Raw genomic sequence first — 15984 nt, forward strand, 5'->3', positions numbered from 1 at the left:
AGGTTCTGGTTATGTGGCCGAGCAGTGGCTTATTTCCCTTGACAAGATTTTTGCCATGCAAGATTTTGATAGCAATGTTAAGGCAAGATTTGCGATCACTAATTTAGAGAATTTTGGGGCCACTTGGTGGACGATTGAGGAGAAGAAGCTAGGAATCAATATGAGCAGTGTTACATGGGAGTTATTCCTTGAGAGTTTCCATGAATGATTCCTACCAGAGGAATGGAAATAGCAAAGGGCTGATGAATTTCATAATCTTAGATAGTATACTTTGTCAGTGACCGAGTATGCGCATAAGTTTTATGAGCTCATGTCTTTTTCAGGGTTCAGTGAAAATTTATCTCAGTTGACACAACATTTTATTAGGGGTTTGAATAATCGTATAATTGGGGGAGTTAAGGTATTTGAGCCAAAAACCCTCAAGGATGCAGTACATCAAGCTATCCTTGTTGAGAAAAGTGTCAACCTTGGTCAAGGTGGTTTTGTAGGAGCGCCAGCAGCATCAAGATCTAAAGGCAACTACAATTCAGGTGGTAACAAGAAATTTTCTTTCTCTAAGGAGAAACAGTATCAACAGCAATCTCAGCAGAGACAGCAACAAAAGGGATCGAATTCTTAGGCTCAAGGTAGTGGTAAAGGTTCTAACACCAAGAACAACTGCAATGCTCAACGCAATAAACAGAATCAGTCCAATCAGCCATCTCAGAGTAGCCAGTCTTTTGTTAGCAAGAATAGTTGTCAGCAATCAAATGTACCACCTATGGGAAGAGGATCTGGCAAAAATACAGAATGTTTTTCATGTGGACAGATTGGACATTATGCAGCTCAGTGTCCTCAACAAGCACCTCAGTTTTCAAGACCTAGACCTACAATTTTAGAGCCTACAGTTGGTGATGCAGGTAGAGCTCATAGAGTTTTTGCAGCAGTTGATCAGCGTCAAGCAGATCATCAGGGAATAGTGGTTGAGACCACAGGTGCTATTAGAGGTATATCTCTTTCAGTATTGTTTGATTCAGGAGCTACAGATTCATTTATTTCACCATCTATAGTTTCTAAGTGTAAGCTGGATGCGGTGAAGCAAGATCATGGTTGGCAAGTGGAACTAGCCTCAGGTTTTAAGGTCTCCACAGACTCTGTAGTTCATAAGTGTGGGCTTAGCTTAGCAAGCTTTGATACTATAGTGGATCTTCGAGTCATACCCCTTGGTTCCTATGATTTGGTTTTAGGCATGGACTGGCTTGGATCTCATAGAGCCAGTATAGATTGCAGGAAGAAGATTATTTTGTGCCAAGATGACCAAGGGAATGATGTGCAGATAGTTGGGATACCAAGGCCTATATCTCTGCGGATGATTTCTGCTATGCAATTGAAGCAAATTTTTCGTAAGGGATGTCAAATATTTGTTATTATGGTAAATGATCTTGATGAGGAATATCCTATGAGGGAGACTTTAGATCACCTGATTTTACAGGAGTACGTAGATGCTTTTCCAAGTGAGATTCCAGGCATGCCTCCAAAGAGGGACATTGACTTTAGTATTGATCTGATTCCTAGAGCGGAGCCTATCTCTAAAGCTCCTCATCGCATGACTACACAGGAATTGGGTGAGCTACGTCTTCAGCTAGAGGAACTTCTGGCCAAAGGGAGCATTCGACCTAGTGTATCACCATGGGGAGCTCCAGTGCTCTTTGTGAAGAAGAAAGACGGTTCTTTGCGCCTTTCTATCGACAACAGACAGTTGAATAAGGTGACTATTAAGAACAAGTATCCTCTGCCTAGGATTGATGACTTATTCTATCAGATCAAGGGAGCTACAGTATTCTCCAATATTGACCTTAAGTCAGGATACCACCAGCTTCACATTAAGGAAGTAGATATTCACAAGACTGCTTTTCGAACTCGCTATGAACATTATGAGTTCACAATGGTACCTTTTGGGTTGACTAATGCTCCATCAATTTTCATGAGTTTGATGAATGGTGTGTTCTAATCTTATCTAGACAAGTTTGTACTCGTGTTTTTTGATGACATATTGATATATTCTAAGACTCAGAAGGAGCATGAGGAACACCTGCAGTTGGTATTGCAGTGTTTGAGAGACAACCAGCTTTATGCCAATGCAGCTAAGTGTGAATTCTTCAAATTGGAGATTCATTATTTAGGGCATGTTACTTTAGGTGATGGTATTTCAGTGGATCCTACAAAGATTCAGGCGATAATAGATTGGCCAACACCGACTAATGTGTCAAAGATTCGTAGTTTCATGGGTTTAGCCGATTATTATCACAGATTTGTCCAGAACTTCTCTAGGATAGCACATCCTATCACTTCTCTTCAAAGGAAAGGAAAGAAGTTCGTATGGATAGAGAAATGTGAGGAAGCTTTTCAAAAGCTCAAGGAGCTTTTGACCAGTGCACCGATTCTAGCCATACCTGATGCAAAAGGTGATTTTATGGTGTGTATAGATGCTTCTCTTGAAGGGATTGGGGTAGTGTTGATGCGGAATGAATGGGTGATTGCGTATGAATCATGCAAGCTCAAGGATCATGAGTTAAATTATCTTACGCATGATCTTGAGTTAGCAGCAGTAGTTCATGCTTTGACAAGGTGGAGACATTTCTTGTTGGGGCACAGATTTGAGCTACATAGTGATCATCATAGTCTTCAGTATATTTTTACTCAGCCTAATTTGAATGCTCGCCAAGGGCGATGGATGGAGTTTCTATGCGAGTATGATTTTGAGGTTAAGTACATTCTGGGTAAGGAGAATGTGGTGGTGGATTCTTTGATTCATAGGAGACATGTGGTATCATTGATGACCCTTAGTGTGGATTTGAGGAGTTAGATTCTTCAGGCACTTCTTACGGATTCATGGTATCAGGAAGTGTGTAGAGAGATAGATTTAGGAAGACCTTCGGAAGGTAGGTTTGCAGGTTACATTCAAGAATTAGATGGTCTTTTAAGACATCTAGGGAGGATTTATGTGCCATTTTTGGATGAGCTTCGAACCTTGATACTGGCAGAAGCCCATCGTACACCTTACTCAGCACATCCAAGTATCAAGAAGATGCATGCTGATTTGAGACGTTTGTTCTTTTGGTCTGGGATGAAGTGAGATATTGCTAATTTTGTGGCTAGGTGCCTTAAGGAAAAACACCAGCACCTGGCTAGACTTTTGCAGCCAAATCTCATTCCTTCTTGGAAATGGGATATCATCTCCATGGATTTCATAGTAGGATTACCTATGATTGTTCGACGTCATGATGTTATCATGGTCACCGTTGATTGGTTGACTAAGATGGCACATTTTTCATCAATTAGGTCTTCCTACATAGTAGTTTCTATAGCCAATGTCTTCATGCGTGACATTTTGAGATAACATGGCATTCCTAGAAAGATCATTTCTGACAGGGATCCTATATTCACATCTGCATTCTGGACATCGTTGCAGCATGAGCTTGGAGTGCAGTTAAACTTCAGTTTGGCATATCATCCAGAGACTGATGGTCAGACAGAGAGGGTGAATCAAGTCTTGGAGGACATGTTACGGATGTATGTGATGGATAGGCAGACAAATTGGGAGGACTATCTCTACCTAGTGGAGTTTGCTTACAATAATGGGTATCATAGTTCTATTGGCATGGCACCATTTCAGGTATTATATGGGTGTCCTTATCGTACACCATTGAGTTGGGACAGTCTTGAGGATCGCATCCTGTTGGGTCCTGAGATGCTTCATGATATGGAGCAACAGGTAGTGCATATCCGTGAGCACTTGACTATGGCACAGGATAGGCAGAAGAAGTATGCCGATGCTCATAGGACTGATAAGCAGTTTGCTATGGGTGATAAGGTTTTCTTGAGAGTGTGTCCATGAAAGAGTCAGATCTGATATGGAAAGGGTTCTAAGTTAGCACCTCGCTTTGTGGGACCATTCGAGGTTTTAGAGAGGATTGGCCTGGGTTCTTACCGCCTTGCTCTACCGCCCAGCCTAGCTCGCATTCATTATGTTTTTCATGTTTCAGTGCTTCGGCAATATATTCTTGATATTGTACATGTTCTTGATTGGAATGCGTTGCAAGTAGAGGACGGGAAGCTAGCTTTGGAGCCGGTTCGTATTCTGGAGCAGTGGGAGTTGACCCTCAGGGGTCAAACAATCAAGCAGGTAAGGGTCCAATGGGACCTTACTGATGATTCTTCAGCTACTTGGGAGGATGCAACTAGATTGAGGGAGTTATATCCCTACTTGTTTGTAGGCTTCCAGGAGTAAGCCTAACCCAAGGGGGGGTGGATGTAGTGCCTACCCTCGTTCACATATTTTTTGGATGTTGTTGTTATTATCATATTATGATGGACTAGTTTTATGGTTGATGGATTAGTGGTATTGTTTTCACACTATTAGACATTATGTTATGGATTCAGTGGATATGTGATGAGATCATTTAGACTTTACATTTCATGCATACATGATGATCATTATATTGTTTTCAGTTATTGTTGATGATTAGTTAGATGGTTTATTATCTCATGTGTTTTATTATGGATACTTACCCCATACTTGCATGTGTATGATGTGTGTGTTTTCTTATTGTATGGCGTTTCTGATGTGGTTAAAGAAGGGAGTCATAGTCACCTGCTTAATCGGGATCTACACGATGCACCACTTCCTACCATTGTCTGTTTAGCTTAGCATTATATATATTGTATGTACATGCATGGTTTTTCTGCAGGTTGCAGGTACTTGGTATCAACTTCTCTGAATTGCCAGGATGAGCATACCCTATTATACTATCTCAATGATAAGAGAAGGGAGATAAATTCTCAAGTCCAAATCCCAAACCTTTAAGCCAATTGTCCTAGTGAGGTAGGACAAGTATCTGGATATTTTATCCATCGAATGTGCCGGATGACATAATTCATGATTTTTAACCCTTTAGACTGATTTTGTGTGATTTTCTCTATGATGGGTTTTCATATTTTATCTTGGAGGTCTATGGTGAATTTTCTATTAATTAAGTCTTAATAAATAGATTTAATTAATAAATGAATTATTTGAGAAAATTAACATAAAATATTATGTTATTTGATATTTTGATTATAATTAATTAAATGAGAAATAACTGAGGAAAAAGAAATAAATAAAAGAAAACTAGAAAATTAAAATTAATAATAATAATAAAGTAATAAATAAATAATAATAATAAAAGTTATAAAAATTAAAATGAAAGTTATAAATATTTAAATAGAAAATTATATAAAAGTGAATTGGAGTTATAAGCTTGCATGGGAGTTAACACACTTTTCTATCTCTCATGTGTCAACAACACGGAGGTTAGTGCATCAATTAAGCACATGGTGTCTACAACCTTATGGCTCATCTAGAAGGTTGGAAAAGACCCATGCTTAGATGGTGACACCTTCTAGCTGTTTTTAGAAGCATTCTAGATGTTTCCTGAGAGCTCTTTATATTTAGGCATTCCTAGAAGCTTAGACATAGCGTTTGCAGTGCAATTGGAGCATTGGAGTACTCGAGAACTCTGAAGAAGGGAGGAGCTTACTCTGCGGATTTTCTGAGAAAGAACGATTTAGCATCAGAATCCGAGTAGATTCTTTTGATTTTACTTATGCTATTTTCGCATCATGCATTCGCTGTCTTCTTCATGTCTTCCATATGTCTTTTGACGAATTTCATGTTTTTATTGTATGCATTCTCTATATGGGTAGTTTAATTTATTTGAGAATTTTATATGCATAGATCTGAAAAGAACATGGGGCTAGGGTTGAAATTCATAGTCAAACCCATTAAATTAATTATTGGAAAAAAAATTTGAGATAATTCTGAGGATTGAAATTTATATATATATCTTGTGTATATATATGTCTATATTGTCAATTTGCATACACACACATACACACACACACACACATATATATATATATATATATGCAATTTTATATATATATATATATATATATATATATATATATATATATATACATGTTTATATGTTGTGATGTTTTTAATTCTGCATGTACACACACACACACACACACATATATATATACCTTCATATATATATATATATATATATATATATATATATATATATATATACACACACACACACACATACATATGTATATATAATATATATTTGTTAAAAAATTGAATAATATATCATTAATCAAAAACGTTTTAAGAAACGTTAAACTTTATAAAAAAAACCAAATTGCAAAACCCGAATGGAAATTGCGTAAGCGATTTTAAAAAAAAAAAACATATTATGCATTAAGTAGGTGGGTACAAGACCCGCACCTCCACTACGGTCGCAGTGTACCATCGTCGCAGGTACTGTGACGGCAGGGGTACGCGGTACCACTGACGTCGCAAGCCCTACAACCGTAGTGTCCTGCGTACCAGTGGATTATTATGTTATATGAACATTTGCCATATGAAATCATTTTTAATTGTGTTAAATGATATTAATCGAATTTTTAAATTCGATTTTGTTTAATGTAATGATAATTTATATATATAAGTATATATATAATATGTAAATATGATTAATAATAATTTGGTTTATACTTGTATAATTGATAAATGATTCATTTCTTTTATAATGGTTTAAATTAATAGTTTTATTAAATATATGAAATTTAATTGTTAGTTTGGTGGGGGACGTTCTTAATCATAGTTTATAATTGGAAGATGGATTTTAAAGAATACTTGTATTCATCCAAAACGTATAAATGTTCCTCCATTCATTCTTTAAATTTGGGAAACGTAAACTGAGACATTTAAATTCAAATTTGAAAACTTAGCAAAACCAAAACATGTGTTTGCATTGTGTATTCTTTATGCTATTGTTTTGGGTTTTGGGTTGACTAGTGTTGACCAGTTATAGGACGTCTACCAGAGGCTTGGGAGTTATGTGATTGTGATGTCATGATGATGTTTTAATCTCGATCTTTATAAACCCAACCATGGTTATGCGATGGAATGCTCTATGTATTGGATGTGATTACTGATTGTTATAGTTGAGATTCTTATGTATGAGACACTTGACTTAACCATTATTTTTGGTCATCGATCAGTTATCCTTGGTTATTTTTTAGTCGCCATGATGGGACTGTAATGTGGATTTATTCTTGATGATGTCATGTTGTGACATGTTTGACTCAATCATTTTTGGAGTCTTCGATCAATATGATTGAGATATATTTTGGTTATTGAGAACCATTGGATACTTTGATTATCAGTGATACTTCAGTTGCCAATAGAGAGCTGTTGTGTTCATGATTTTCTATGGATGTTTGCTCATGGAGATTTGATGCTTTTATGCATATTTGATGATTTTATTATGGATTATCTTTTTTGATTTTGAGATTTATGATTCCATGAGCTTAGGGTAGGATATCTGCATGTAGTGACGGGAAGTGGCTTGCAATGGGGGTCGGGGCCCTAAGAGGCTGCCAGGGTAACTCATTGTAAGTTGGATTAATAAGTGATAACATTCACACCTAATACTAACTGAATGAACTTAAAAAGATAAGAGTTTTGGTTCTCGCCCATACCTTGAGTGCTTGTACAGGCTAGGATGGGAGTAGTGAGAACGCATGGTTGCGACCTTGCATTCCGTAGTATGCCTTGTCAATATGAGAGGATACTAGTGGCCGCATGAGATCAATATGGACCCGTGGAGTTTAGCTAACTGCCAGGGTAACTTGTACATGATAAATGTGATGACACTTTCCCTCTTGCATAGTAGGTTCCTACATGTCATTGTGTGCCTCTAGGATTAGATGTCAGATTTGTGTCTGGAACCTCTGAGTTAGTATACTTTTAGGATTCCTAGACTTATAGAGATTTATGCTATCTGATTTTTGGATATCCTGTTTAGGACTTGAGATTATCTCCTCAGCACAGAGGGAGTGGACCACTTAGGTACCACGCGGTCGGGTGGTAGTGTATTTTCCACTCTTATCATTTGAGATTCATTGAGACATCGTGGTTGATGCGTCCTTTATGATGGTAGATATGTATCCTTTCATTGATGATTAGCATATGTTAGATGATGTTATCTTATGCTTATATTTTCATGTTAGATTACTTTCTACATATGATGTTGTATATGTTAGGAGTGACATTCCTACTATGTTAGTACTGATGATCTCTTCGGTGAGTTGGAATGTTACACACAGAGGGATGGCTAGGATCCATGATGGTCTAATGATGCTATTAACGGTTGGGAGGAACCGTGCACTTAGTTAATTATATTTGATCTTTATGATGGATGTATATGTCTTCTATGATGATGTATCATGTGTATCATGTGATTATCTTTACTTTGATGTATCATGGATTAGAATAGGATGATGTACCATAATTCACGTATGTATATTCTTTTGAGCTTGTCATACCCTATGACATGTATAGAGGATGAATGAGTATTTGAAATGTAATGAATAAACATTGGACTTATCATTATTATTTCATGTGGATGTTGTACTAGATGGATTCATGTATGTTAGATGTTTTTAGATGTAAGTCAACGTCAAGGGATCTTAAAGAATGTAATCTATTATGTATGTTATGTTTACTTTCAGATGGACATTACTATTGCTTCCGTTATTGTGCATAAGTTATATGTGGTTTTTTACTTTCATGTTTTTTTTTTTAAATGCTACCAAACTTAGTGAAATTCTAGGTTAATTCTTTGGATCCCTTGGTGGGGCATTACAATTCATATGTTAACACAATGAGCTTGGTAGACACAGTATAACTTGGTTAACATACCATAGCTCAGTTAACACTATGATCTTCTTCACTTCCAGTAAATAGCTCGATAGCCTCTACTATGCTCATTTTGCACTGTGTAGCTCGGCAAACATTGCAAACTAACTCAGGTTTTTGATAGACACTATATTCTAACTACTTGGCTCGGGAACAACTGAATCACTTCCAGTTAACACTGCAAATTGATTGATAAGCTCAATAGCAACTATAGAGCTCGGTAGTAATGTAACCATTTGACTAAGTGGTGAGTCACTAATAGACAAGTTGACCATAATGTCAATAGAATTACCAATAAAGTAAGCTACAAATGAATTTTTACCTCAACTTACCAAAATACGACATGCCTCCACTATCCTCCTAGCTTTGAATGTATGAATGGTTGAGCTCTCAAGTTCTTCAAAGATGCTCCTACTTCAAGATGCTTCAAAGTTTTGGAGATTGATGAAATTCACAAACTCTATGCAAAAATCATTATAGAATTGCTACAAAATCTATATGAAATGGATGGATGAATGGAAGATGAATTATGATCCTAGTGATGCCATCATGAGAATTCTTATGAAATGGATATTAATTTTTTGATAGTTGCTTGATTGCTTAAAGGATGCTAGAATTCCTATTGCTTGAGATTTATAGTTCACAAATGTTGTTAATTAGCTTGTGTGAGGGGATGAGGGTTCCTTTTATAGATTTAGGCAAGACCTTAGCCTAGGTGGTGACATCTAAAGGTAGAGAGAAAACATAGAAAAAGGGTAGGGATAAGATTGACTCGGTTGAGGGAGTTAAAAGAAAGGAATTTGTTAGAATGTGAGAGAAAAATTAGGGAAGATGTTCCTCTCACATGGACATGAAGGTTTTTGATAGGAGAAGGATGTACACAAGTCGCATGTCTAACAAAGACTATTGAGAAGACCCTTCTTTCAAAGAGGACTCTTGGGGAAGTGTCACGTGAATCATCTTTGAACCTATAAGGTGGATTGACTAACTCCTAGAGGCTAGGAAGGGAGGCCAAGACTTTGTCACTAGAAGACATGTGTCCCAAAGATTTGGTCATGTGAGGACAAGTGTATCGATGACTCGTTCTTTGAGAACACATTCCCCTTTTTGACCCCATAACAATAGGACACATGCATGATGACACATAGAGTTAAATAATGATTAATTAAAATTAATTATCTATGCAAAGGTGAGGTGTAATATGACATGAACTAGAGAGGTGGACTAGGAACTTTAGTCACTTAGGTGAGTGTGTAGTTAAGTAATTTAATAAATCACTTAATAGGACTAATTAGTACACTTAGGATAGTGTAGATAACTAAGGTGAATTAACTTAATAAATTGTATTAATTTATTAAAGCTAATAGAAAAATAATTGTAATTAAATATAAAATTATTTACTTAATTAAAAATAATGAATTATTAAGGTTAATAAAAAAAAGATATTAATTAAATATTAAAATATTTAATTAATTGGCATCGCAATTTTTAAGTGTATACACATAGGGAAAATAAAATACTAATTGTTGGAAATGTCTTAAGATAAAATGCTTAGTTTCTTTGATTATTTGGGAAATATTGATTTGAAAGGTAAATTTTTATTTTCTTATTGTCTTCCTTATTATGTTTATGTTTTCAAATTAGAAGAATTTTTTCTTTAAAATTGGTGTGTAATGTGGAATTAACAAGAAGGGTAAACAAGTGATATATTATACCTGCCACATAAATCTGATGATTAAAAGATGCTTTGGCCAAAACTTTATTTCACATATGTTTCAATATGCGTGGCTAGATGTTTTATTTCTCTCTACCATGCTGTGTTCAAAATTTTTAGTTGATCTAAATATTGGTAGTTCATTAGATTCACAATTGCACCATATTCTTTCAATCTATCAATGTTGGATTGTCGGGCTTCTTGAGCAGGGTTGGCATGCTCTTCATTTCAAGATGAGCCCTGGAGGAGCTAACCACTCCATGGTTGAGCAGTAAAAGCACCTAGACCACAGTCTTATCTCAAGATTTGCATATAGATGATTGATAATATGATGGCTTAAGAGACAAGAACATATGGATGCATGAGAAACAAACAATTTGATGTCATGTTATGAGTTATTGATCTATTTCAACCTTTGAGTCATGTATATGATGTATGATTTTACTTTTATGTGATGTGTAGATGATCAATATTTTGGTTTACATTCTTTTGTGATTATTGTGAAATTTGACTCGTCCTATTGTCAAAATTTTAAATTTGTATTCTTGAACTTGCATATCTTCTACATTTTGACATTTGGTTAAATCCTTTTATAGCATTTTTTAATTAAATGGAAACTACTTTGTTTGACTAGTCTTGGCATTGGAACAACTAAAACTTCCACTTTTGACTTTCCAATTTTTTTGTTGCTTAACTTGGCTCTTTGTGCCAAAGACAATCTTTACAATATCTCTCTATCTCTACATCATGAGCTACAACAATATCATTTGGCTAATTTAGTATTTATTTCAACAAAATATTTATCTCGATCCATTGAAGCTAATTTAGTGTGATGTTAGAGGCATAACAAAGTTTCTAGTGCCCATAAAACCATGACCTAAAACTATCTTGTATTTGGCTTCATGTTTAGGGAGTCCACTGTCCTTGTAGGTGAGGAATCTGTCATCCTTGAGGCGAATGCGAGGACCAGAGGGTGGGCTACAAACATTTGGAGCAGGTGGTTGTATGGCTTTATATGCCCATGACAAGGCTGAAACACCCACCACCAATGCAGTTGAAACTACCAAACTATTTCTAGAGGCTGCCTTCTCTTGCAATTATTCTAAGATTAGTTGTCTCTATACAAATTAGACTCCTCTAGATATTGTTACAACAATGTAACTCTACCTTTAATGGACTCTGGGTTGAATTAAGAGCTTCCCATGTTTACAGCACAATAAAGAAACTGATGTGCTCTGTTCACGTGAAAAATAATAGCAAGCAATCTTCACGTTTCAGGGCATTTGTTATTACGCCCGAGGCCGACTTTTCTGATCAACGGCTTGCAACTTCTCATAGCTATGACAGACAATCAAGATTATCTGGGCCGTGGATATAACGCTACTCTGGACTTCAAAATCCTCGCCAGCTCAGTGTAAAATCCATATTTTTGAACTTCCTTTCTTCGCCGTACAAAAATCTTTTCTTTGTTTGAATATCTTGGAAAAGATTTTGAAGAGCATTATTGACATTAATTTTTGGAGGTACGGGCATCTGTTCTACATCTATAATCATTTCTTAATTAATTTATTAAAGATTCTCAGGAGATGATGCAGAACTTCTTTATTTTTCTTTTCTCACTCCTTTTTACTAAGATCATTATTAATTGATTATAGATTCTATTTGAGATAAAGTAAAACCTCCTCTCTTTTTTCTTCTTTCCTCTTTTTGAAGTTTTGTGAAAAATAAATCACAAACTCTAAAAATTTTGTTCGGCACAATGGATGCCAAGTGACAAGCAGTAGGTGCCGAGTGAACTCGACACATGAAAGAGTCGAGTAGCTCAGCACTAAGGGCAACTCGGCACAAGAGGGTGCCGAGTGAGCTCGATCACTAAAGGGAAGGTGGAGCTCAGCTCAATGGGTGCCGAGTGAACTAGGTAGGAACAACAGAAGAGAGAACTTGTTTAAAGAGTAAACCGAGTGAGCCATTTAATAGACTTATAGTCTGAGCATTTCCGCCATCAAAATGCAAAGGTAATAACAAAGATTTGCATAAAACCTAAACCTAATATGGAATAGATAGAAGTGAAGAACTACAACAAGCCAAATATCTGGAGATTTGCTAATATGCCCGTTTGTCTGCTTTCTATTTAAATATTGAATCAACTATTACAAATCTGTGAGCAGACGGCTTCAACCAGAGTCGAAATGCATTAACTTAAAAAAAAAATTATATATGGTATTAACTTGTACCACTAGATGACTACATACAATAATGCCTAGAGCAATCACTACTTCAACAAGTCAAACTGTAATGCCCCGTCAAGGGATCCAAAGAATTTTGCTAAGTTTGCCAAACAATTTTTTTTTTTTTTTTTTTTTAAACATGAAAGATAAAACTATTCATAACATTTGTGGAAGCAATAGCAACAATTCAAATGAAAATAAACATAACATATATACATAACAAACTATATTCTTTAAAGATCCCTTAACGTTGTATCACATCTAAATTAACTATTCATCTAACATCCCATCCTTATGAAATAACAATGATACATCCGATGTACTTAAACAATATACAAGTGTCCTTTTGTAATTATATTTTAGTTTAGCTCAATCATCCACTGTACATATCACAGGGCATAAAAAGTTTAAAAGAATAAACATCCAAGTAAATAAAGTACATCATCATCATCTAATATTAATCCATGATGCAATAACATAAATGAAACCACATATCATACATGATACATCATCATAGAAAATATATACATCCATCATAAAGATCAAACAAAATAAACTAAGTGCACGGTTCCTCCCAACCGTTAATAGCATCATTAGACCATCGTGGATCCTAGCCATCCCTCCGTGCGTAACATCCCAAAGCACCGAAGAAATCATCGGTTATAACATAGTAGGAATGTCACTCTTAAAACATCCTACTAACATGCAAAGTAAAGCATAGGATACCATCGTCTAACATATGCAAATCATCAATATAAGAACATACCAGTAAATACATCCATCATAAGGTATATCATCTATCATAATGCTCCAAGAACATAATGAAGATAAATACCAACTAAGAATGCTCTAGCCACGGTGTCTCCGACGGATCTCAAATGATAAGAGTGGAAAATACACTACCACCCGACCGCGTGGAACTTAAGTGGTCCACTCCCACCATGCTGAGGAGATGATCTCAAGTCTCAAACAGGCTATCAAAACCATAAAGCATAAATCTCTATAGTCCATGAATCCTAAAAGTATACTAACTCAAAGGTTCCATCACACAAAACCGACATCTAATTCCCAGAGGCACACAATGACATGTAGGAAACTTACTCTGCAAGTGGGAAAGTGTCATCGCATTTATCTCGTACAAGTTACCCTGGCAGTTAGCTAAACTCCACGGGTCCATACAGATCTCATGCGGCCACTAGTATCCTCTCATACTGACGAGGCATACTATGGAATGCAAGGTCGCAACCATGCGTTCTCACTACTCCCATCCTAGCCTGTATAAGCACTCAAGGCATGGGCGAGAACCAAAACAATTATCTTTTTAGGTTCATTTAATCCCTATTTAGTGTGTAAATGTTAACCAAACTTACAATGAGTTACCCTGGCAGCCACTTAGGGCCCCGGCCCCCATTGCAAGCCACTTCCCGACACTACAAGTAGATTACCTACCCTAATGCTCATGGAATCATAAATCACCACAGTTCTGTACAAGCGACTGTAAAGAAAATTCATAAAAAAAAATCATCAAATATCCATGATAAAAACATCAAATATCCCTAATAAAAATCATCAAATCACCAAGATAAGAATCATCAAATCTCCATGAGCATCCGAAAAGCATCCATAGAAAATCATGATCACAATAGTTCTCTATTGGCAACTGAAGGCATCACTGATAATCATAAGTATCCATTGGTTCTCAATAACTAAAATATATCATCACAATCCATTGGTTCTTAATAAGCAACCAATAATATCTTAAAATCATATTGATCGAAGACTCCAAAATGGTTGAGTCAAACATGTCACAATATGACATCATCAAGAAATAAATCAACACTTTAGTCCCATCATGGCGACTACAAAGCAATCCAAGGATAACTGATCGATGACTCAAAAATGATTAGCTCAAGTGTCTCATACACATACATCTCAGCTTCACACATGAAGACTGATGAACAATAACAAACATTTCATAGAGCATACGATCACATAACCATGGTTGGGTTTATAAAGATCGAGACCAAATAAGATCAACATGCCATCACATCTCATAACCTCCGAGCCTCTGGTCACAACTTAGGACTGGTCAACGCTAGTCAACCCAAAACCCAAAACAAGAAGCATATAGAATACACGATGCAAACACATGTTTTGGTTTTGCTATCTTACATAGTTGAATCAGTGTAGAGGTTTCCAGTTTTCTGTTTGCAAGTATATTTTCAAGTGTCTTAAGTTTCATCATTTGACCTACAAGTCAACCCATTTGTTCCCCAATAGCATTATCCTTCCATTATTAAGAATTACATTCTAAGAATAACTTAAGGATAAGTATTTACTTATTGGCCTTTAATTAAATTGTTCTCTTTATTTAACTATGATCCACAATCTAATTAATTAACCTTTCAACTTTTTTAAGATCATTATTCGTTATATTATAAGAGGACCAATTATCATTCTTCGAATAAGAGATTATAACTTTATTAGAATGATCAATTAATATCGGTTCACAATCTTTGACCTTTAATCATTCTAATAATTTTCAATTATATATTACTAAGTCTTCACCATTAAAATATCTAAAGTCATTAATCAAGTCATTGGAATAAGACCTATCAACTTGATATTAATATTTCTACAATCTTATTAAAAGAATTATATCAATTAAATCTCTATTAGATAACTTAATTATTAACTAAATCCTATTAACTCTAGTTAATTGATTTAATTAACAATTTCACGACCAAACCATCAACCCAATGAATATTAGTTGACTAATAACTAAAGGTCAGTCACACACAAATATTCAGGTTCATAGTTCAATAATAATAATAGCTTGCTAATATTTAATAACAAGCTATATTGGGAATCTTATTAATAGATCACATTCATCATTCTGCAACAATGTTCTCGTTTATATTTTAATAATAACAAGTTATAATAAATTCTCAATACCAAGCATTATTATCTGAAATAAGTTTTCCCTATGTACGTTGATTCAGTTAACTGATAATCCTCCAAATTACTAACCAATTCAATTTGATTAATATCTTTTACAATACTTCAATCATTAACTAATCTCTTTTAGAATAACTCTGTTTGTATTAGTTGATAACTATTTAAACTATTTATACTATTATTTATTAATAGTTTGTTAGACCCAACAAATATTAATAAATAATAAACTTATCACAACTATAAATAATCAATCTAGAGAACTTTTACATAGAACTTCATACTCTTAATAC

Source organism: Cupressus sempervirens, chromosome 2 (genome assembly GCF_028749045.1).
Source record: "Cupressus sempervirens isolate cs-2001-9-10 chromosome 2, ASM2874904v1, whole genome shotgun sequence".
Lineage (NCBI taxonomy): Eukaryota > Viridiplantae > Streptophyta > Pinopsida > Cupressales > Cupressaceae > Cupressus > Cupressus sempervirens.